General features: G+C 60.8%; 1 pseudogene; it reads left to right on the forward strand.

Moving 5' to 3' along the window:
- The window catches only part of LOC137522256 (sacsin-like), an 87,586-nt pseudogene that overhangs the window by 24,059 nt on the left and 42,871 nt on the right, over positions 1-20,656 (forward strand).

Consider the following 20,656-nt stretch of genomic DNA (forward strand, 5'->3'; position numbering starts at 1 on the left):
CGTGTGCGGGAGATCTGCTGTGCGGGAGGTCTGCGCCTGTGCGGGAGCTCTGCGCGTGTGCGGGAGCTCTGCGCCTGTGCGGGAGCTCTGCGCGTGTGCGGGAGCTCTGCGCGTGTGCGGGAGGTCTTCGCGTGTGCGGGAGGTCTGCTCGTGTGCGGGAGGTCTGCTCCTGTGCGGGAGGTCTGCTGATGTGCGGGAGGTCTGCTCCTGTGCGGGAGGTCTGCTCGTGTGCGGGAGGTCTGCTCGTGTGCGGGAGGTCTGCTCCTGTGCGGGAGGTCTGCGCGTGTGCGGGAGGTCTGCTCGTGTGCGGGAGGTCTGCTCGTGTGCGGGAGGTCTGCTCCTGTGCGGGAGGTCTGCGCGTGTGCGGGAGGTCTGCTCCTGTGCAGGAGGTCTGCTGATGTGCGGGAGGTCTGCGCGTGTGCGGGAGGTCTGCTGATGTGCGGGAGGTCTGCGCGTGTGCGGGAGGTCTGCGGGTGTGCGGGAGGTCTGCTCCTGTGCGGGAGGTCTGCTCCTGTGCGGAAGGTCTGCGCGTGTGCGGGAGGTCTGCTCCTGTGCGGGAGGTCTGCTCGTGTGCGGGAGGTCTGCTCGTGTGTGGGAGGTCTGCGCGTGTGCGGGAGGTCTGCGCGTGTGCGGGAGGTCTGCATGTGTGCGGGAGGTCTGCGCGTGTGCGGGAGGTCTGCTGATGTGCGGGAGGTCTGCTGATGTGCGGGAGGTCTGCGCGTGTGCGGGAGGTCGCTCCTGTGCGGGAGGTCTGCTCGTGTGTGGGAGGTCTGCGCGTGTGCGGGAGGTCTGCTGATGTGCGGGAGGTCTGCTGATATGCGGGAGGTCTTCCCCTGTGCGGGAGGTCTGCTCGTGTGCGGGAGGTCTGCTCGTGTGTGGGAGGTCTGCGCGTGTGCGGGAGGTCTGCGCGTGTGCGGGAGGTCTGCATGTGTGCGGGAGGTCTGCGCGTGTGCGGGAGGTCTGCTGATGTGCGGGAGGTCTGCTGATGTGCGGGAGGTCTGCGCGTGTGCGGGAGGTCGCTCCTGTGCGGGAGGTCTGCGCGTGTGTGGGAGGTCTGCGCGTGTGCGGGAGGTCTGCTCGTGTGCAGGAGGTCTGCTGATGTGCGGGAGGTCTGCTCCTGTGCTGGAGGTCTGCTGATGTGTGGGAGGTCTGCTCCTGTGCGGGAGGTCTGCTCCTGTGCGGGAGGTGTGCTGATGTGCGGGAGGTCTGCTCCTGTGCGGGAGGTCTGCGCCTGTGCGGGAGGTCTGCGCGTGTGCGGGAGGTCTGCTCGTGTGCGGGAGGTCTGCTCGTGTGCGGGAGGTCTGCTCCTGTGCGGGAGGTCTTCTCCTGTGCGGTTGGTCTGCTTATGTGCGGGAGGTCTACTGATGTGCGGGAGGTCTTCTCCTGTGCGGGAGGTCTGCTCGCGTGCGGGAGGTCTGCTCGTGTGCGGGAGGTCTGCGCGTGTGCGGGAGGTCTGCGCGTGTGCGGGAGGTCTGCTGTGCGGAAGGTCTGCGCGTGTGCGGGAGGTCTGCGCGTGTGCGGGAGGTCTGCTGATGTGCGGGAGCTCTGCGCCTGTGCGGAAGCTCTGCGCGTGTGCAGGAGGTCTGCTCCTGTGCGGGAGGTCTGCGCGTGTGCGGGAGGTCTGCGCGTGTGCGGGAGGTCTGCTCGAGTGCGGGAGGTCTGATGATGTGCGGGAGATCTGCTCCTGTGCGGGAGGTCTGCGCCTGTGCGGGAGGTCTGCGCGTGTGCGGGAGGTCTGCGCGTGTGCGGGAGATCTGCTCCTGTGCGTGAGGTCTGCGCGTGTGCGGCAGGTCTGCGCGTGTGCAGGAGGTTTGCGCGTGTGCGGGAGGTCTGCTCCTGTGCGGGAGGTCTGCGCGTGTGCGGGAGGTCTGCTCGTGTGCGGGAGGTCTGCTCCTGTGCGGAAGGTCTGCGCGTGTGCGGGAGATCTGCTCCTGTGCGGGAGGTCTGCGCGTGTGCGGGAGGTCTGCTGATGTGCGGGAGGTCTGCTCCTGTGCGGGAGGTCTGCGCCTGTACGGGAGGTCTGCGCGTGTGCGGGAGGTCTGCGCGTTTGCGGGAGGTCTGCTCCTGTGTGGGAGGTCTGCTCCTATGCGGAAGGTCTGCGCATGTGCGGGAGGTCTGCGCGTGTGCGGGAGGTCTGCGCGTTTGCGGGAGGTCTGCTCCTGTGCGGGAGGTCTGCTCCTGTGCGGAAGGTCTGCGCGTGTGCGGGAGGTCTGCTCCTGTGCGGGAGGTCTGCGCGTGTGCAGGAGGTCTGCTGATGTGCGGGAGGTCTGCTCCTGTGCGGGAGGTCTGCGCGTTTGCGGGAGGTCTGCTCCTGTGCGGGAGGTCTGCTCCTGTGCGGAAGGTCTGCGCGTGTGCGGGAGGTCTGCTCCTGTGCGGGAGGTCTGCGCGTGTGCGGGAGGTCTGCTGATGTGCGGGAGGTCTGCTCCTGTGCGGGAGGTCTGCGCCTGTGCGGGAGGTCTGCGCGTGTGCGGGAGGTCTGCTGATGTGGGGGAGGTCTGCTCCTGTGCGGGAGGTCTGCGCGTGTGCGGGGAGGTCTGCTGATATGCGGGAGGTCTTCCCCTGTGCGGGAGGTCTGCTCGTGTGCGGGAGGTCTGCTCGTGTGCGGGAGGTCTGCTCGTGTGCGGGAGGTCTGCGCGTGTGCGGGAGGTCTGCGCGTGTGCGGGAGGTCTGCATGTGTGCGGGAGGTCTGCGCGTGTGCGGGAGGTCTGCTGATGTGCGGGAGGTCTGCTGATGTGCGGGAGGTCTGCGCGTGTGCGGGAGGTCGCTCCTGTGCGGGAGGTCTGCGCGTGTGTGGGAGGTCTGCGCGTGTGCGGGAGGTCTGCTCGTGTGCAGGAGGTCTGCTGATGTGCGGGAGGTCTGCTCCTGTGCGGGAGGTCTGCTCCTGTGCGGGAGGTGTGCTGATGTGCGGGAGGTCTGCTCCTGTGCGGGAGGTCTGCGCCTGTGCGAGAGGTCTGCGCGTGTGCGGGAGGTCTGCTCGTGTGCGGGAGGTCTGCTCGTGTGCGGGAGGTCTGCTCCTGTGCGGGAGGTCTTCTCCTGTGCGGTTGGTCTGCTCATGTGCGGGAGGTCTGCTCGTGTGCGGGAGGTCTACTGATGTGTGGGAGGTCTTCTCCTGTGCGGGAGGTCTGCTCGTGTGCGGGAGGTCTGCGCGTGTGCGGGAGGTCTGCGCGTGTGCGGGAGGTCTGCGCGTCTGCTCCTGTGCGGGAGGTCTGCGCGTGTGCGGGAGGTCTGCGAGTCTGCTCCTGTGCGGGAGGTCTGCTCCTATGCGGGAGGTCTGCGCGTGTGCGGGAGGTCTGCTGATGTGCGGGAGGTCTGCTCCTGTGCGGGAGGTCTGCTCCTGTGCGGGAGGTCTGCTCCTGTGCGGGAGATCTGCTGATGTGCGGGAGGTCTGCTCCTGTGCGGGAGGTCTGCTCCTGGGCAGGAGGTCTGCTCCTGTGCGGGAGGTCTGCTCCTGTGCGGGAGGTCTGCTCCTGTGCGGGAGGTGTGCTGATGTGCGGGAGGTCTGCTCCTGTGCGGGAGGTCTGCGCCTGTGCGGGAGGTCTGCGCGTGTGCGGGAGGTCTGCTCGTGTGCGGGAGGTCTGCTCGTGTGCGGGAGGTCTGCTCGTGTGCGGGAGGTCTGCTCCTGTGTGGGAGGTCTGCGCGTGTGCGAGAGGTCTGCTCATGTGCGGGAGGTCTGCTGATGTGCGGGAGGTCTGCTCCTGTGCGGGAGGTCTGCTCGTGTGCGGGAGGTCTGCACGTGTGCGGGAGGTCTGCTGTGCGGAAGGTCTGCGCGTGTGCGGGAGGTCTGCGCGTGTGCGGGAGGTCTGCTGATGTGCGGGAGCTCTGCGCCTGTGCGGGAGCTCTGCGCGTGTGCAGGAGGTCTGCTCCTGTGCGGGAGGTCTGCGCGTGTGCGGGAGGTCTGCGCGTGTGCGGGAGGTCTGCTCGAGTGCGGGAGGTCTGCTGATGTGCGGGAGATCTGCTCCTGTGCGGGAGGTCTGCGCCTGTGCGGGAGGTCTGCGCGTGTGCGGGAGGTCTGCGCGTGTGCGGGAGGTCTGCTCGAGTGCGGGAGGTCTGCTGATGTGCGGGAGATCTGCTCCTGTGCGGGAGGTCTGCGCGTGTGCGGGAGGTCTGCGCGTGTGCAGGAGGTTTGCGCGTGTGCGGGAGGTCTGCTCCTGTGCGGTAGGTCTGCGCGTGTGCGGGAGGTCTGCTCGTGTGCGGGAGGTCTGCTCCTGTGCGGAAGGTCTGCGCGTGTGCGGGAGATCTGCTCCTGTGCGGGAGGTCTGCGCGTGTGCGGGAGGTCTGCTGATGTGCGGGAGGTCTGCTCCTGTGCGGGAGGTCTGCTCCTGTGCGGGAGGTCTGCGCGTGTGCGGGAGGTCTGCTGATGTGCGGGAGGTCTGCGCGTTTGCGGGAGGTCTGCTCCAGTGTGGGAGGTCTGCTCCTGTGCGGAAGGTCTGCGCATGTGCGGGAGGTCTGCTCCTGTGCGGGAGGTCTGCGCGTGTGCGGGAGGTCTGCTGATGTGCGGGAGGTCTGCTCCTGTGCGGGAGGTCTGCGCCTGTGCGGGAGGTCTGCGCGTGTGTGGGAGGTCTGCTGATGTGTGGGAGGTCTGCTCCTTTGCGGGAGGTCTGCGCGTGTGCGGGGAGGTCTGCTGATATGCGAGAGGTCTTCTCCTGTGCGGGAGGTCTGCTCGTGTGCGGGAGGTCTGCTCGTGTGCGGGAGGTCTGCGCGTGTGCGGGAGGTCTGCGCGTGTGCGGGAGGTCTGCATGTGTGCGGGAGGTCTGCGGGTGTGCGGGAGGTCTGCTGATGTGCGGGAGGTCTGCGCCTGTGCGGGAGGTCTGCGCGTGTGCGGGAGGTCTGCTCCTGTGCGGGAGGTCTGCGCGTGTGTGGGAGGTCTGCGCGTGTGCGGGAGGTCTGCTCGTGTGCGGGAGGTCTGCTGATGTGCGGGAGGTCTGCTCGTGTGCGGGAGGTCTGCTGATGTGCGGGAGGTCTGCTCCTGTGCGGGAGGTCTGCTCCTGTGCGGGAGGTGTGCTGATGTGCGGGAGGTCTGCTCCTGTGCGGGAGGTCTGCGCCTGTACGGGAGGTCTGCGCGTGTGCGGGAGGTCTGCTCGTGTGCGGGAGGTCTGCTCGTGCGCGGGAGGTCTGCTCCTGTGCTGGAGGTCTTCTCCTGTGCGGTTGGTCTGCTCATGTGCGGGAGGTCTGCGCGTGTGCGGGAGGTCTACTGATGTGCGGGAGGTCTTCTCCCGTGCGGGAGGTCTGCTCGTGTGCGGGAGGTCTGCGCGTGTGCGGGAGGTCTGCGTGTGTGCGGGAGGTCTGCGCGTGTGCGGGAGTTCTGCGCGTCTGCTCCTGTGCGGGAGGTCTGCGCGTGTGCGGGAGGTCTGCGTGTCTGCTCCTGTGCGGGAGGTCTGCTCCTGTGCGGGAGGTCTGCGCGTGTACGGGAGGTCTGCTGATGTGCGGGAGGTCTGCTCCTGTGCGGGAGGTCTGCTCCTGTGCGGGAGGTCTGCTCCTGTGCGGGAGGTCTGCTGATGTGCGGGAGGTCTGCTCCTGTGCGGGAGGTCTGCTCCTGGGCGGGAGGTCTGCTCCTGTGCGGGAGGTCTGCTCCTGTGCGGGAGGTCTGCTCCTGTGCGGGAGGTGTGCTGATGTGCGGGAGGTCTGCTCCTGTGCGGGAGGTCTGCGCCTGTGCGGGAGGTCTGCGCGTGTGCGGGAGGTCTGCTCGTGTGCGGGAGGTCTGCTCGTGTGCGGGAGGTCTGCTCGTGTGCGGGAGGTCTGCTCCTGTGTGGGAGGTCTGCGCGTGTGCGAGAGGTCTGCTCGTGTGCGGGAGGTCTGCTGATGTGCGGGAGGTCTGCTCCTGTGCGGGAGGTCTGCTCGTGTGCGGGAGGTCTGCGCGTGTGCGGGAGGTCTGCTGTGCGGAAGGTCTGCGCGTGTGCGGGAGGTCTGCGCGTGTGCGGGAGGTCTGCTGATGTGCGGGAGCTCTGCGCCTGTGCGGGAGCTCTGCGCGTGTGCAGGAGGTCTGCTCCTGTGCGGGAGGTCTGCGCGTGTGCGGGAGGTCTGCGCGTGTGCGGGAGGTCTGCTCGAGTGCGGGAGGTCTGCTGATGTGCGGGAGATCTGCTCCTGTGCGGGAGGTCTGCGCCTGTGCGGGAGGTCTGCGCGTGTGCGGGAGGTCTGCGCGTGTGCGGGAGGTCTGCTCGAGTGCGGGAGGTCTGCTGATGTGCGGGAGATCTGCTCCTGTGCGGGAGGTCTGCGCGTGTGCGGGAGGTCTGCGCGTGTGCAGGAGGTTTGCGCGTGTGCGGGAGGTCTGCTCCTGTGCGGTAGGTCTGCGCGTGTGCGGGAGGTCTGCTCGTGTGCGGGAGGTCTGCTCCTGTGCGGAAGGTCTGCGCGTGTGCGGGAGATCTGCTCCTGTGCGGGAGGTCTGCGCGTGTGCGGGAGGTCTGCTGATGTGCGGGAGGTCTGCTCCTGTGCGGGAGGTCTGCTCCTGTGCGGGAGGTCTGCGCGTGTGCGGGAGGTCTGCTGATGTGCGGGAGGTCTGCTCCTGTGCGGGAGGTCTGCGCGTTTGCGGGAGGTCTGCTCCAGTGTGGGAGGTCTGCTCCTGTGCGGAAGGTCTGCGCATGTGCGGGAGGTCTGCTCCTGTGCGGGAGGTCTGCGCGTGTGCGGGAGGTCTGCTGATGTGCGGGAGGTCTGCTCCTGTGCGGGAGGTCTGCGCCTGTGCGGGAGGTCTGCGCGTGTGTGGGAGGTCTGCTGATGTGTGGGAGGTCTGCTCCTTTGCGGGAGGTCTGCGCGTGTGCGGGGAGGTCTGCTGATATGCGAGAGGTCTTCTCCTGTGCGGGAGGTCTGCTCGTGTGCGGGAGGTCTGCTCGTGTGCGGGAGGTCTGCGCGTGTGCGGGAGGTCTGCGCGTGTGCGGGAGGTCTGCATGTGTGCGGGAGGTCTGCGGGTGTGCGGGAGGTCTGCTGATGTGCGGGAGGTCTGCGCCTGTGCGGGAGGTCTGCGCGTGTGCGGGAGGTCTGCTCCTGTGCGGGAGGTCTGCGCGTGTGTGGGAGGTCTGCGCGTGTGCGGGAGGTCTGCTCCTGTGCGGGAGGTCTGCGCGTGTGTGGGAGGTCTGCTCGTGTGCGGGAGGTCTGCTGATGTGCGGGAGGTCTGCTCGTGTGCGGGAGGTCTGCTGATGTGCGGGAGGTCTGCTCCTGTGCGGGAGGTCTGCTCCTGTGCGGGAGGTGTGCTGATGTGCGGGAGGTCTGCTCCTGTGCGGGAGGTCTGCGCCTGTACGGGAGGTCTGCGCGTGTGCGGGAGGTCTGCTCGTGTGCGGGAGGTCTGCTCGTGCGCGGGAGGTCTGCTCCTGTGCGGGAGGTCTTCTCCTGTGCGGTTGGTCTGCTCATTTGCGGGAGGTCTGCGCGTGTGCGGGAGGTCTACTGATGTGCGGGAGGTCTTCTCCCGTGCGGGAGGTCTGCTCGTGTGCGGGAGGTCTGCGCGTGTGCGGGAGGTCTGCGTGTGTGCGGGAGGTCTGCGCGTGTGCGGGAGGTCTGCGCGTCTGCTCCTGTGCGGGAGGTCTGCGCGTGTGCGGGAGGTCTGCGTGTCTGCTCCTGTGCGGGAGGTCTGCTCCTGTGCGGGAGGTCTGCGCGTGTACGGGAGGTCTGCTGATGTGCGGGAGGTCTGCTCCTGTGCGGGAGGTCTGCTCCTGTGCGGGAGGTCTGCTCCTGTGCGGGAGGTCTGCTGATGTGCGGGAGGTCTGCTCCTGTGCGGGAGGTCTGCTCCTGTGCAGGAGGTCTGCTCCTGTGCGGGAGGTCTGCTCCTGTGCGGGAGGTCTGCTCCTGTGCGGGAGGTGTGCTGATGTGCGGGAGGTCTGCTCCTGTGCGGGAGGTCTGCGCCTGTGCGGGAGGTCTGCTCGTGTGCAGGAGGTCTGCTCCTGTGCGGGAGGTCTGCGCGTGTGCGAGAGGTCTGCTCGTGTGCGGGAGGTCTGCTGATGTGCGGGAGGTCTGCTCCTGTGCGGGAGGTCTGCGCGTGTGCGGGAGGTCTGCGCGTGTGCGGGAGGTCTGCTGATGTGCGGGAGGTCTGCGCGTGTGCGGGAGGTCTGCGCGTGTGCGGGAGGTCTGCGCGTGTGCGGGAGGACTGCACGTGTGCGGGAGGTCTGCTCCTGTGCGGGAGGTCTGCGCGTGTGCGGGAGGTCTGCTCCTGTGTGGGAGGTCTGCTCCTGTGCGGGAGGTCTGCGCCTGTGCGGGAGGTCTGCTCCTGTGCGGGAGGTCTGCGCATGTGCGGGAGGTCTGCGCATGTGCGGGAGGTCTGCTCGTGTGCGTGAGGTCTGCTGATGTGCGGGAGGTCTGCTCCTGTGCGGGAGGTCTGCACCTGTGCGGGAGGTCTGCTCCTGTGCGGGAGGTGTGCTGATGTGCGGGAGGTCTGATCCTGTGCGGGAGGTCTGCGCCTGTGCGGGAGGTCTGCGCGTGTGCGGGAGGTCTGCTCGTGTGCGGGAGGTCTGCTCGTGTGCGGGAGGTCTGCTCGTGTGTGAGAGGTCTGCTCCTGTGCGGGAGGTCTGCGCGTGTGCGGGAGGTCTGCTCCTGTGCGGGAGGTCTGCTCCTGTGCGGGAGGTCTGCGCCTGTGCGGGAGGTCTGCTCCTGTGCGGGAGGTCTGCGCGTGTGCGGAAGGTCTGCGCGTGTGCGGGAGGTCTGCTCCTGTGCGGGAGGTCTGCGCGTGTGCGGGAGGTCTGCGCGTGTGCGGGAGGTCTGCTCGTGTGCGGGAGGTCTGCTGATGTGCGGGAGGTCTGCTCCTGTGCGGGAGGTCTGCGCGCGTGCGGGAGGTCTGCTCCTGTGCGGGAGGTCTGCTCCTGTGTGGGAGGTCTGCGCGTGTGCGGGAGGTCTGCTCCTGTGCGGGAGGTCTGCGCGTGTGCGGGAGGTCTGCGCGTGTGCGGGAGGTCTGCTCGTGTGCGGGAGGTCTGCTGATGTGCGGGAGGTCTGCTCCTGTGCGGGAGGTCTGCGCGTGTGCTGGAGGTCTGCGCGTGTGCGGGAGGTCTGCGCGTGTGCAGGAGGTCTGTGCGTGTGCGGGAGGTCTGCTCCTGTGTGGGAGGTCTGCGCATGTGCGGGAGGTCTGCGCATGTGCGGGAGGTCTGCTGATGTGCGGGAGCTCTGCGCCTATGCGGGAGCTCTGCGCGTGTGCGGGAGGTCTGCTCCTGTGTGGGAGGTCTGCGCCTGTGCGGGAGGTCTGCGCGTGTGCGGGAGGTCTGCTCGTGTGCGGGAGGTCTGCTGATGTGCGGGAGGTCTGCTCCTGTGCGGGAGGTCTGCGCGTGTGCGGGAGGTCTGCGCGTGTGCGGGAGGTCTGCGCGTGTGCAGGAGGTCTGTGCGTGTGCGGGAGGTCTGCGTGTGTGCGGGAGGTCTGCGCGTGTGCGGGAGGTCTGCTGATGTGCGGGAGCTCTGCGCCTATGCGGGAGCTCTGCGCGTGTGCAAGAGGTCTGCTCCTGTGTGGGAGGTCTGCGCCTGTGCGGGAGGTCTGCGCGTGTGCGGGAGGTCTGCTCGTGTGCGGGAGGTCTGCTCGTGTGCGGGAGGTCTGCTCGTGTGCGGGAGGTCTGCTCGTTTGTGAATGGTCTGCTCCTGTGCGGGAGGTCTGCGCGTGTGCGGGAGGTCTGCTCCTGTGCGGGAGGTCTGCTCCTGTGCGGGAGGTCTGCGCCTGTGCGGGAGGTCTGCGCGTGTGCGGAAGGTCTGATCCTGTGTGGGAGGTCTGCGCGTGTGCGGGAGGTCTGCTCGTGTGCGGGAGGTCTGCTGATGTGCAGAAGGTCTGCTCCTGTGCGGGAGGTCTGCGCGTGTGCGGGAGGTCTGCGCGTGTGCGGGAGGTCTGCGCGTGTGCGGGTAGTCTGCTCCTGTGCGGGAGGTTTGCGCGTGTGCGGGAGGTCTGCGCGTGTGCGGGAGGTCTGCGCGTGTGCGGGAGGTCTGCTTGTGTGCGGGAGGTCTGCTCCTGTGCGGGAGGTCTGCTGATGTGCGGGAGGTCTGCTCCTGTGCGGGAGGTCTGCTCGTGTGCGGGAGGTCTGCTCGTGTGCGGGAGGTCTGCTCGTCTGCGGGAGGTCTGCTCGTGTGTGGGAGGTCTGCGCGTGTGTGGGAGGTCTGCGCGTGTGCGGGAGGTCTGCTCCTGTGCGGGAGGTCTGCGCGTGTGCGGGAGGTCTGCGCGTGTGCGGGAGGTCTGCTCGTGTGCGGGAGGTCTGCTGATGTGCGGGAGGTCTGCTCCTGTGCGTGAGGTCTGCTCCTGTGCGGGAGGTCTGCGCGTGTTTGCGGAAGGTCTGCTGATGTGCGGGAGGTCTGCGCGCGTGCAAGAGGTCTGCTCGTGTGCGGGAGGTCTGCTCCTGTGCGGGAGGTCTGCTCCTGTGCGGGAGGTGTGCTGATGTACGGAAGGTCTGCTCCTGTGCGGGAGGTCTGCGCGTGTGCAGGAGGTCTGCTTGTGTGCGGGAGGTCTGCTCGTGTGCGGGAGGTCTGCTCGTGTGCGGGAGGTCTGCTCGTGTGTGAGAGGTCTGCTCCTGTGCGGGAGGTCTGCGCGTGTGCGGGAGGTCTGCTGATGTGCGGGAGGTCTGCTCCTGTGCGGGAGGTCTGCTCCTGTGCGGGAGGTCTGCGCGTGTGTGAGAGGTCTACTCCTGTGCTGGAGGTCTGCGCGTGTGCGGGAGGTCTGCTGATGTGCGGGAGGTCTGCTCCTGTGCGGGAGGTCTGCGCGTGTGCGGGAGGTCTGCTGATGTGCGGGAGGTCTGCTCCTGTGCGGGAGGTCTGCGCGTGTGTGAGAGGTCTGCTCCTGTGCGGGAGGTCTGCGTGTGTTCGGGAGGTCTGCTGATGTGCGGGAGGTCTGCTCCTGTGCGGGAGGTCTGCGCGTGTGCGGGAGGTCTGCTGATGTGCGGGAGGTCTGCTCCTGTGCGGGAGGTCTGCTCCTGTGCGGGAGGTCTGCTCCTGTGCGGGAGGACTGCTGATGTGCGGGAGGTCTGCTCCTGTGCGGGAGGTCTGCTGATGTGCGGGAGGTCTGCTCCTGTGCGGGAGGTCTGCTCCTGTGCGGGAGGTCTGCTCCTGTGCGGGAGGTGTGCTGATATGCGGGAGGTCTGCGCCTGTGCGGGAGGTCTGAGTGTGTGCGGGAGGTCTGCTCGTGTGCGGGAGGTCTGCTCGTGTGCGGGAGGTCTGCTCCTGTGCGGGAGGTCTGCGCGTGTGTGAGAGGTCTGCTCCTGTGCGGGAGGTCTGCTGATGTGCAGGAGTTCTGCTCCTGTGCGGAAGGTCTGCTCCTGTGCGGGAGGTCTGCGCGTGTGTGAGACTTCTGCTCCTGTGCGGGAGGTCTGCGCGTGTGCAGGAGGTCTGCTGATGTGCGGGAGGTCTGCTCCTGTGCGGGGGATCAGCGCGTGTGCGGGAGGCCTGCTGATGTGTGGGAGGTCTGCTCCTGTGCGGGAGGTCTGCTCCTGTGCGGGAGGTCTGCGCGTGTGCGGGAGGTCTGCTTATGTGCGGGAGGTCTGCTCCTGTGCGGGAGGTCTGCTCCTGTGTAGAGTTGGGCCGAACCTCCGATTTTAGGTTCGCGAACCGGGTTCGTGAACTTCCGCGGAAGGTTCGGTTCGCGTTAAAGTTCGCGAACCGCAATAGACTTCAATGGGGATGCGAACTTTGAAAAAAAATAATAATTATGCTGGCCACAAAAGTGATGGAAAAGATGTTTCAAGGGGTCTAACACCTGGAGGGGGGCATGGCGGAGTGGGATACACGCCAAAAGTCCCCGGGAAAAATCTGGATTTGACACAAAGCAGCGTTTTAAGGGCAGAAATCACATTGAATGCTAAATGACAGGCCTAAAGTGCTTTAAAACATCTTGCATGTGTATACATCAATCAGGTAGTGTAATTAAGGTACTGCTTCACACTGACACACCAAACTCACCGTGTAACGCACCGCAAACAGCTGTTTGTGTAGTGACGGCCGTGCTGGACTGGTGCGCACCATGGCGAGAGTGCAGGTTTTGGTGGCTTTACAGCCCATATGGTCGCCGGCCTGGCTGATGTAGCTGAATGACAGAACAGTGACTGTCCAGCTGATCAAATTTGGTCTGACCACAATGAAGCAACGACCTTATTATCTTTTGTGTGCCCCCCGAGACACTCATCTAGGCGCCGGTCATTGCTTCATTGTGATACGCAAGCCCCTTCACCACGGCAAGGTAATGATCACAAAGGGGAATGGGCGCATGTACATGCCTTTTCTTTTGTTGTTGCAGCTGCCCGCAGTGCAGCCAGAAAAATTAGGCAGTCATGTACACGCACCCGAAAAATTATTACAGCGGCCGCTGCTAGCAGCGGCCTAAAAAATTCAGCAATCCGCCTGGAGTCCCGGACCCTGTTGGTGGTGGCGGAGAAGGTAGTGAAGCGGCCTGCAGGCAGACATGCTGTGTGGAGGGACTGGGAGCGACTTAGTCTTCTTGGGGCAGGCCAGGCAGCCAGTCACACGGCGTGCAGGCAGAGATGCTGTGTGTGCGGGGACTGACTTAGTCTTGGGGCGGGCAGCAGCCCTCCGGGATCCATGCCTCATTCATTTTGATAAAGGTGAGGTACTTAACACTTTTGTGACTTAGGCGACTTCTCTTCTCTGTGACAATGCCTCCAGCTGCGCTGAAGGTCCTTTCTGAGAGGACGCTTGCGGCAGGGCAGGAGAGAAGTTGGATGGCAAATTGGGACAGCTCTGGCCACAGGTCAAGCCTGCACACCCAGTAGTTCAAGGGTTCCTCATCGCTGTTCACAGCAGTGTCTACATCCACACTTAAGGCCAGGTAGTCGGCTACCTGCCGGTCGAGGCGTTGGTGGAGGGTGGATCCGGAAGGGCTACGGCGAGGCGTTGGACTAAAGAACGTCCGCATGTCCGACATCACCATGAGATCGCTGGAGCGTCCTGTCTTTGACTGCGTGGACACGGGAGGAGGATTAGTGGCAGTGGTACCTTGCTGGCGTTCTGCTGTCACATCACCCTTAAAGGCATTGTAAAGCATAGTTGACAGCTGGTTCTGCATGTGCTGCATCCTTTCCACCTTCCGGTGAGTTGGTAACAGGTCCGCCACTTTGTGCCTGTACCGAGCGTCTAGTAGTGTGGCCACCCAGTACAGCTCATTCCCCTTGAGGTTTTTTATACGGGGGTCCCTCAACAGGCAGGACAGCATAAAAGACGACATCTGCACAAAGTCGGATCCAGTACCCTCCATCTCCTCTTGCTCTTCCTCAGTGACGTCACGTAAGTCAACCTCCTCCCCCCAGCCGCGAACAATACCACGGGAAGGTTGAGCAGCACAAGCCCCCTGCGACGCCTGCTGCGGTGGTTCTCCTGCCGCTGTCCCCTCCTCCTCCTCCTCCTCCCCCAAAGAAACACCTTGCTCATCATCCTCTGAGTCTGACTCGTCTTCTGCACACGACCTCTCTTCTTCCTCCTCCTCCCCCCTCTGTGCTGCCGCAGGTGTTGAGGAAACAGCTGGGTCTGATGAAAATTGGTCCCATGCCTGTTCCTGCCGTAACGGTTCCTGGTCACGCTCATTCGCAGCTTCATCCGCCACTCTACGCACAGCATGCTCCAAGAAGTAAGCGTAGGGAATTAAGTCCCTGATGGTGCCCTCACTGCGGCTCACCAGGTTGGTCACCTCCTCAAACGGCCGCATGAGCATGCATGCATTTTCCGTCAGTGTCCAGTTGTCGGGCGAGAACATCCCCATCTTCCCAGACTGTTTCGTTCTACTCCAGTTGTAGAGGTACTGGGTGACGGCTTTCTTCTGTTCTAGCAGGCGGGAGAACATGAGCAGGGTCGAATTCCAGCGAGTGGGGCTATCGCAAATGAGGCGTCTCACCAGCATGTTGTTTTTCCGCTGAATTTCTGCAAATCGTGCCATGGCTGTGTAAGACCACCTCAAATGCCCACAGAACTTCCTGGCCTGCTTCAGGACATCCGCTAAGCCAGGGTACTTTGCCACAAATCTTTGAACAACTAGATTCATGACATGTGCCATGCAGGGTATGTGTGTCAGCTTCCCCATATGCAAAGCGGCAAGCAGATTGCTGCCGTTGTCGCACACCACGTTGCCTATCTCCAGGTGGTGCGGGGTCAGCCACTCATCCACCTGTTTCTTAAGAGCAGCCAGGAGAGCTGCTCCAGTGTGACTCTCCGCTTTGAGACAAGCCATGTCTAAGATGGCGTGACACCGTCGTACCTGGCATGCAGCATAGGCCCTGCGGAGCTGGGGCTGTGTAGCTGGAGAGGAGAACTGCCACTCAGCCAAGGAGGAGGAGGACAGCGAAGAGCATGAAGCAGGAGGAGAGGAGGTGGCAGGAGGCCTGCCTGCAAGCCGTGGAGGTGTCACAATTTGGTCCGCTGCGCCCTGCTTGCCATGGTTCACCACCAGGTTCACCCAATGGGCTGTGTAGGTAATGTAGCGGCCCTGCCCGTGCTTGGCAGACCAGGCATCCGTGGTCAGGTGTACCCTTGACCCAACGCTCTTCGCAAGAGATGACACCACTTGCCTCTCAACTTCACGGTGCAGTTGGGGTATGGCCTTTCTCGAAAAATAAGTGCGGCCTGGCATCTTCCACTGCGGTGTTCCGATGGCCACAAATTTACGGAAGGCCTCAGAGTCCACCAGCCGGTATGGTAACAGCTGGCGAGCTAACAGTTCCGCCACGCCAGCTGTCAGACGCCGGGCAAGGGGGTGACTGGCCAAAAGTGGCTTCTTCCGCTCAAACATTTCCTTCACGGACACCTGACTGCTGCTGTGGGCAGAGGAGCAGGAACCGCTCAAGGGCAGAGGCGGAGTGGAGGAGGGTGCCTGTGAAGGTGCAAGGGAGAAAGCGGCATAAGCAGATGATGCACCTGAAGGAGGAAGAGGAGAAGGAGGGTGACTTTTCTTTTGTGTGCTGCTGCTGCTTTTTCTCAGGTGGCCATCCCATTGCTGTTTGTGCCTTTTCTGCAGGTGCCTTCGTAAGGCACTTGTCCCTACGTGAGTGTTGGCCTTTCCACGGCTCAATTTTTGTTGGCAGAGCGAACAGATGGCTTTGGTCCGATCTGAGACACACACATAAAAAAATGTCCACACCGCTGAGCCACCCTGGGATGTGGGCACTATGGGGACCTCAGCAGCTGATGCTGAAGGGCAAGTTGGCTGGCTGTACATAGGTGGCGATACATGGTGCCGGACACTGCCACCAGCTGTTTCTGATGAAGAGCTGCCCCAGCTTCTTTCAGCAACTTCTCTCCTCCTACTACTCTCTGACTCCCCCTCTGAACTGTCCCCCTCTTCATCTCCTCTATTGGGAACATACAGAGGATCCCTATCATCGTCATCATCGTAATCATCCTGCCCAGCTTCGCTTGCCTCAGAAAAATCCAAACGTGTAGGTCCTTCATCCTCCTTACACGTTACATCCATAGTGTTGCCGCGTAACGCAGACATATGAGCTGGTGAAAATTCATCTGGCTGTAACAACAAAGGCTGTGCATCAGTGATTTCACCACCACTAAATAATTCTTGCGAAGTGTCAAATGCAGCGGAAGTGGTGCTAGTAGTAGCGCTGGTGGCTGAGCAAGATGAGGTGTTCTGTGTCGCTAAATACTCAACCACGTCCTGACAATCTTGGGACGTGATGGGACGTGCCTTCTTCCGAGCACTGTACTGTGGGCCAGGTACACACGAAATTACATTTACACGACCTCGCGCAGACCTGCCGGGTGGCCTTCCTCTGCCTCTGGCACTACCTCTTCCTCTACCTGTTTTGTCCATATCGGGTATGCACGGAGTGGTATATCACACTGCGTGCACTCACGTAGGTAGGTGGGTTCACTTAACTGCACAGGTATGCGCACTGATGCGGTGGGTTCACTGAACAGTACAGGTATACAGTGGCGGGTTCACTGAACAGAACAGGTATACAGTGGCGGGTTCACAAAACAGGTATGCTGTGGCAGGTTCACTGAACACAACAGGTATGCAGTGGCGTGTTCACTAAACAGGTATACAGTGTCGGGTCCACTGAACAGAACAGGTATACAGTGGCGGGTTCACCGGGTTCACAGAACAGGTATACAGTGGCGGGTCCACTGAACAGAACAGGTATACAGTGGCGGGTTCACAGAACAGGTATGCAGTGGCAGGTTCACTGAACACAACAGGTATGCAGTGGCGTGTTCACTAAACAGGTATACAGTGGCGGGTCCACTGAACAGAACAGGTATACAGTGGCGGGTTCACAGAACAGGTATGCAGTGGCAGGTTCATTGAACACAACAGGTATGCAGTGGCAGGTTCACTAAACAGGTATACAGTGGCGGGTCCACTGAACAGAACAGGTATACAGTGGCGGGTTCACAGAACAGGTATACAGTGGCAGGATCACTGAACAGGTATGCAGTGGCAGGATCACTGAACAGGTATGCAGTGGCGGGTCCACTGAACAGAACAGGTATACAGTGGCGGGTTCACAGAACAGGTATGCAGTGGCAGGTTCACTGAACACAACAGGTATGCAGTGGCAGGTTCACTGAACACAACAGGTATGCAGTGGCGTGTTCACTAAACAGGTATACAGTGGCGGGTCCACTGAACAGAACAGGTATACAGTGGCGGGTTCACAGAACAGGTATACAGTGGCGGGTCCACTGAACAGAACAGGTATACAGTGGCGGGTTCACAGAACAGGTATGCAGTGGCAGGTTCACTGAACACAACAGGTATGCAGTGGCAGGTTCACTAAACAGGTATACAGTGCCGGGTCCACTGAACAGAACAGGTATACAGTGGCGGGTTCACAGAACAGGTATACAGTGGCAGGATCACTGAACAGGTATGCAGTGGCAGGATCACTGAACAGGTATACAGTGGCGGGTCCACTGAACAGAACAGGTATACAGTGGCGGGTTCACAGAACAGGTATGCAGTGGCAGGTTCACTGAACACAACAGGTATGCAGTGGCAGGTTCACTGAACACAACAGGTATGCAGTGGCGTGTTCACTAAACAGGTATACAGTGGCGGGTCCACTGAACAGAACAGGTATACAATGGCGGGTTCACAGAACAGGTATACAGTGGCAGGATCACTGAACAGGTATGCACTGGCAGGATCACTGAACAGGTATGCAGTTGCAGGATCACTGAACAGGTATGCACTGGCAGGATCACTGAACAGGTATGCAGTGGCAGGATCACTGAACAGGTATGCACTGGCAGGATCACTGAACAGGTATGCAGTGGCAGGATCACTGAACAGGTATGCAGTGGCAGGATCACAGTACAGGTATGCAGTGGGCTGAGGGCTCACTGAACAGAACAGGTATGCAGCCAGGAAAAGCTAAGCCTAACTAATCTTTCCCTAGAGACAGACAGCAGCTCGCCCTACTCTCTCTAATGCAGGCACACGAGTGGCCGTAATGGCCGCCGCTGCCTGCCTTATATAAGGGGGGGGGGGGGCTCCAGGGGCTAGTGTAGCCTAATTGGCTACACTGGGCCTGCTGACTGTGATGTAGAGGGTCAAAGTTGACCCTCAGGTGCATTATGGGGCGAACCGAACTTCCGCAAAACATTCGCGTGCGGCACCTGCACGCGAACCACGTAAGTTCGCGCGAACCACGTTCGCCGGCGAACCGTTCGGCCCAACTCTACTCCTGTGCGGGAGGTCTGTGCGTGTGTGAGAGGTCTGCTCCTGTGCGGGAGGTCTGCTGATGTGCGGGAGGTCTGCTCCTGTGCGGGAGGTCTGCGCGTGTGCGGGAGGTCTGCTGATGTGCGGGAGGTCTGCTCCTGTGCGGGAGGTCTGCTCCTGTGCGGGAGGTCTGCTGATGTGCGGGAGGTCTGCTCCTGTGCGGGAGGTCTGCTCCTGTGCGGGAGGTCTGCTGATGTGCGGGAGGTCTGCTCCTGTGCGGGAGGTCTGCTCCTGTGCGGGAGGTCTGCTCCTGTGCGGGAGGTCTGCTCCTGTGCGGGAGGTCTGCTCCTGTGCGGGAGGTCTGCGCCTGTGCGGGAGGTCTGCTCCTGTGCGGGAGGTCTGCTCCTCTGCGGGAGGTCTGCACATGAGCAGTAGACTCTGACTGGCTTCGCCTGAGCCCGGTAATGTAGCTCACCGCGGCTGAACGGGAGGAAGCCCCGGGGAAGTATCACAGCTGGGCTGTCTGTTATCTCTGAGTCTCTTGAAAAGAAATATGGCAGCCTCCATATCACTCTCTCTACAGGTGTCCTTTAAAAGCAGCCACAACCGTGCACGTTATAGTATACTTTATACATTATGGGACCCAGCTGGAAACCTCATAGTGATCAGTTCTCCAGTCACAGCACCCTCTATAGCACAAAGCATTGTGATTGGCTGACTAGTGTGTGCAGGGCCGAGGCTGAGGGAAGAGAGGCTCCAGCCTCAGGGTCGCAGTGTAGGAGGGGGTGCACATCTCACTCAGCTATCATTCCCCTATTGTGTTTGAAGCAGAGAGAAATAAGAAAAGGGAATACATGGCAGTGACTGCAAGCCAGATAACTAGAGATTATGGTGTTGGGTTAGTTGGGGGCCCTGGGGCGCCTGTTAGTCTGATAGCAATCAGTGTGTGACGGCTGGGGTGAGAGGGATGGAGGGGCGCATTTTGGTTTCTCAGCCTTGGGTGCTGGAGGACCTTGTCCCGGCTCTGAGTGTGGGCGGAGTTTACTACAGCCTACCTCTTTGAGATGCTGTGGCCAATCACATAAGCGTGAGATTTCTTGCTGGCCTCACTCAAATATATTACTACTGTGATGATATTCACAGTAGTACACTGGTACACACGCCCACACCCGCCACCACCACCTTGCCTCCTCTCACCTTTGGTATGTGTACCACTTTTTTTTTTTTTATATACCATTTGAAGTTTGCACTTATGAATATTTTTGCAACAATAAATTGAGCAACTGCAGCAGTGCCAGCCTTTCCTTTCTCTACCAGCCTTCACATATATTAACCCTGAAACACACATCCAATTTCGATTGCCCAATCTGTCAATTGAGGTGGCAGATGTCTCTGATCAGGTTTTTTTTGTGAGAACTGAATGTTGAATAGTGTAATTTTATTAAAATTCGAGGTGGTAGGCGTGTAGTAGGAATTGATAAAAATCCGATCAGGTTCTGATCAGACAGTGTCTGCCAGTCACTACAAAGTAAATCTGATGTGTGTGTATAGCTGCCTTCACACATGCCTGCTTCAGGCGTATGATTTAGGCTGGGAGCACACCTGTCAGTGCAGAAAACATAAGTGTCCATTTCCTATAGCCGCAGCGCATCCTACAAGACGCGTGGCGGTACTTCCTGTTGTGCTAGTGCGCAGCCGAATCCCGGAAGCTGTGAACGGCTATGGGATTCGCTGCCACTTGTACGGAAAATGCTGCAACGTCCTCCAAATCACTATGGCAAGCGATTCGGATGGCTCATGCATTATCTCCTATGGAAGGGTTTCACCGCGCGATTTGCCTGCTGGGAAACTGCAAATTTTGCCCGAGTTCCGCATTAGTGAAAACTGGGCCCTAAGTTGTCTGCCATGTGCACCTCTCTCTGTGTTTATCAGGTTTTTGTGTTTTGTTTTTTTAAAATGCCTTTCTATGGCTAAAAGTGTTAGAGGCAGAGGATCAGCACGACAGCCAGGCAATGTGCATTTTTTGAAAGGGAACCTAAACTGAGAAGGATATGGATTTTTTCTTTTAAAATAATACCAGTTGCCGGGCTCTCCTGTTGATCCTGTGTCTTTAATACTTTTAGCCACAGCCCCTGAAAAAGCATGCAGATCAGGTGTTCTGACTGACATTAGACTGGGTTAGCTGCATGCTTGTTTCAGGTGTGTGATTCAGCCAATACTGCCAGGCAACTGGTATTAAATAAGAAACACCGAAACAGCCCAATATAGTGTAGTATGTATTGGAAACTGTGGATAAATGTAAGTGTGAGATGAATATACTCACAAACATGGGTTACCTCTTAGGCAACCACTGTAGATGCAGGTGAGGAGATTAGACCTGTCCTCACTCAGGATTAGGATGTCGCTCTCTGTAGATCAGGAAAGTAGGGGTAGGTCACCCCTCCACCAGGGGTGGACACAGTATTATCGTAAGAGAACAGAGGCGCCAGCACGATAAAAGGTAATAAAAATTTTAAAATTTGCTGGGAGGCAGTGGTGGACTTACCTGCGGAAAGCAGACTCAAAATACTGTCTGAATCAAACAAATACATTTATTATTGGTACCCCAAAAGATGCAACGCGTTTCGCAGGCACAGCCTGATTCATCAGGCAATAAGATAGGAGACAAACAGTAGCTCGACAGACAGTATTTTGAGTCTGCCTTCCGGAGGTAAGCCCACCACTGCCTCCCAGCAAATCTTAAAATTGTTATTACCTTTTATCCTGCTGGCGCCTCTGTTCTCTTACGATAAGGCAACTGGTATTGTTTAAAAGGAAACATCCATATCCCTCTCAGTTTAGGTTCCCTTTAAAAAAAGTAAATAAATGACAGTCTTCACCTCTCTCACTTCATAAGGACAACTGCACTGCAAGGGATATGGAGGCTGCCATATTTATTTCCTTTTACATACCAGTTGCCTGGCAACCCTGCTGATCTCTCTGGCGTCAGTAGTGTTCAAATCGCACACCTGAAACAAGCATGCAGCTAATCCAGTCAGACAAGTGAACCCGAGGCAAGGGTGATATGGAGGCTGCCATATTTATTTCCTTTTAAGCAATGCCAGT

The sequence above is a fragment of the Hyperolius riggenbachi genome, chromosome 6 (assembly GCF_040937935.1).
Source record: "Hyperolius riggenbachi isolate aHypRig1 chromosome 6, aHypRig1.pri, whole genome shotgun sequence".
NCBI classification, from domain to species: Eukaryota; Metazoa; Chordata; class Amphibia; order Anura; family Hyperoliidae; genus Hyperolius; species Hyperolius riggenbachi.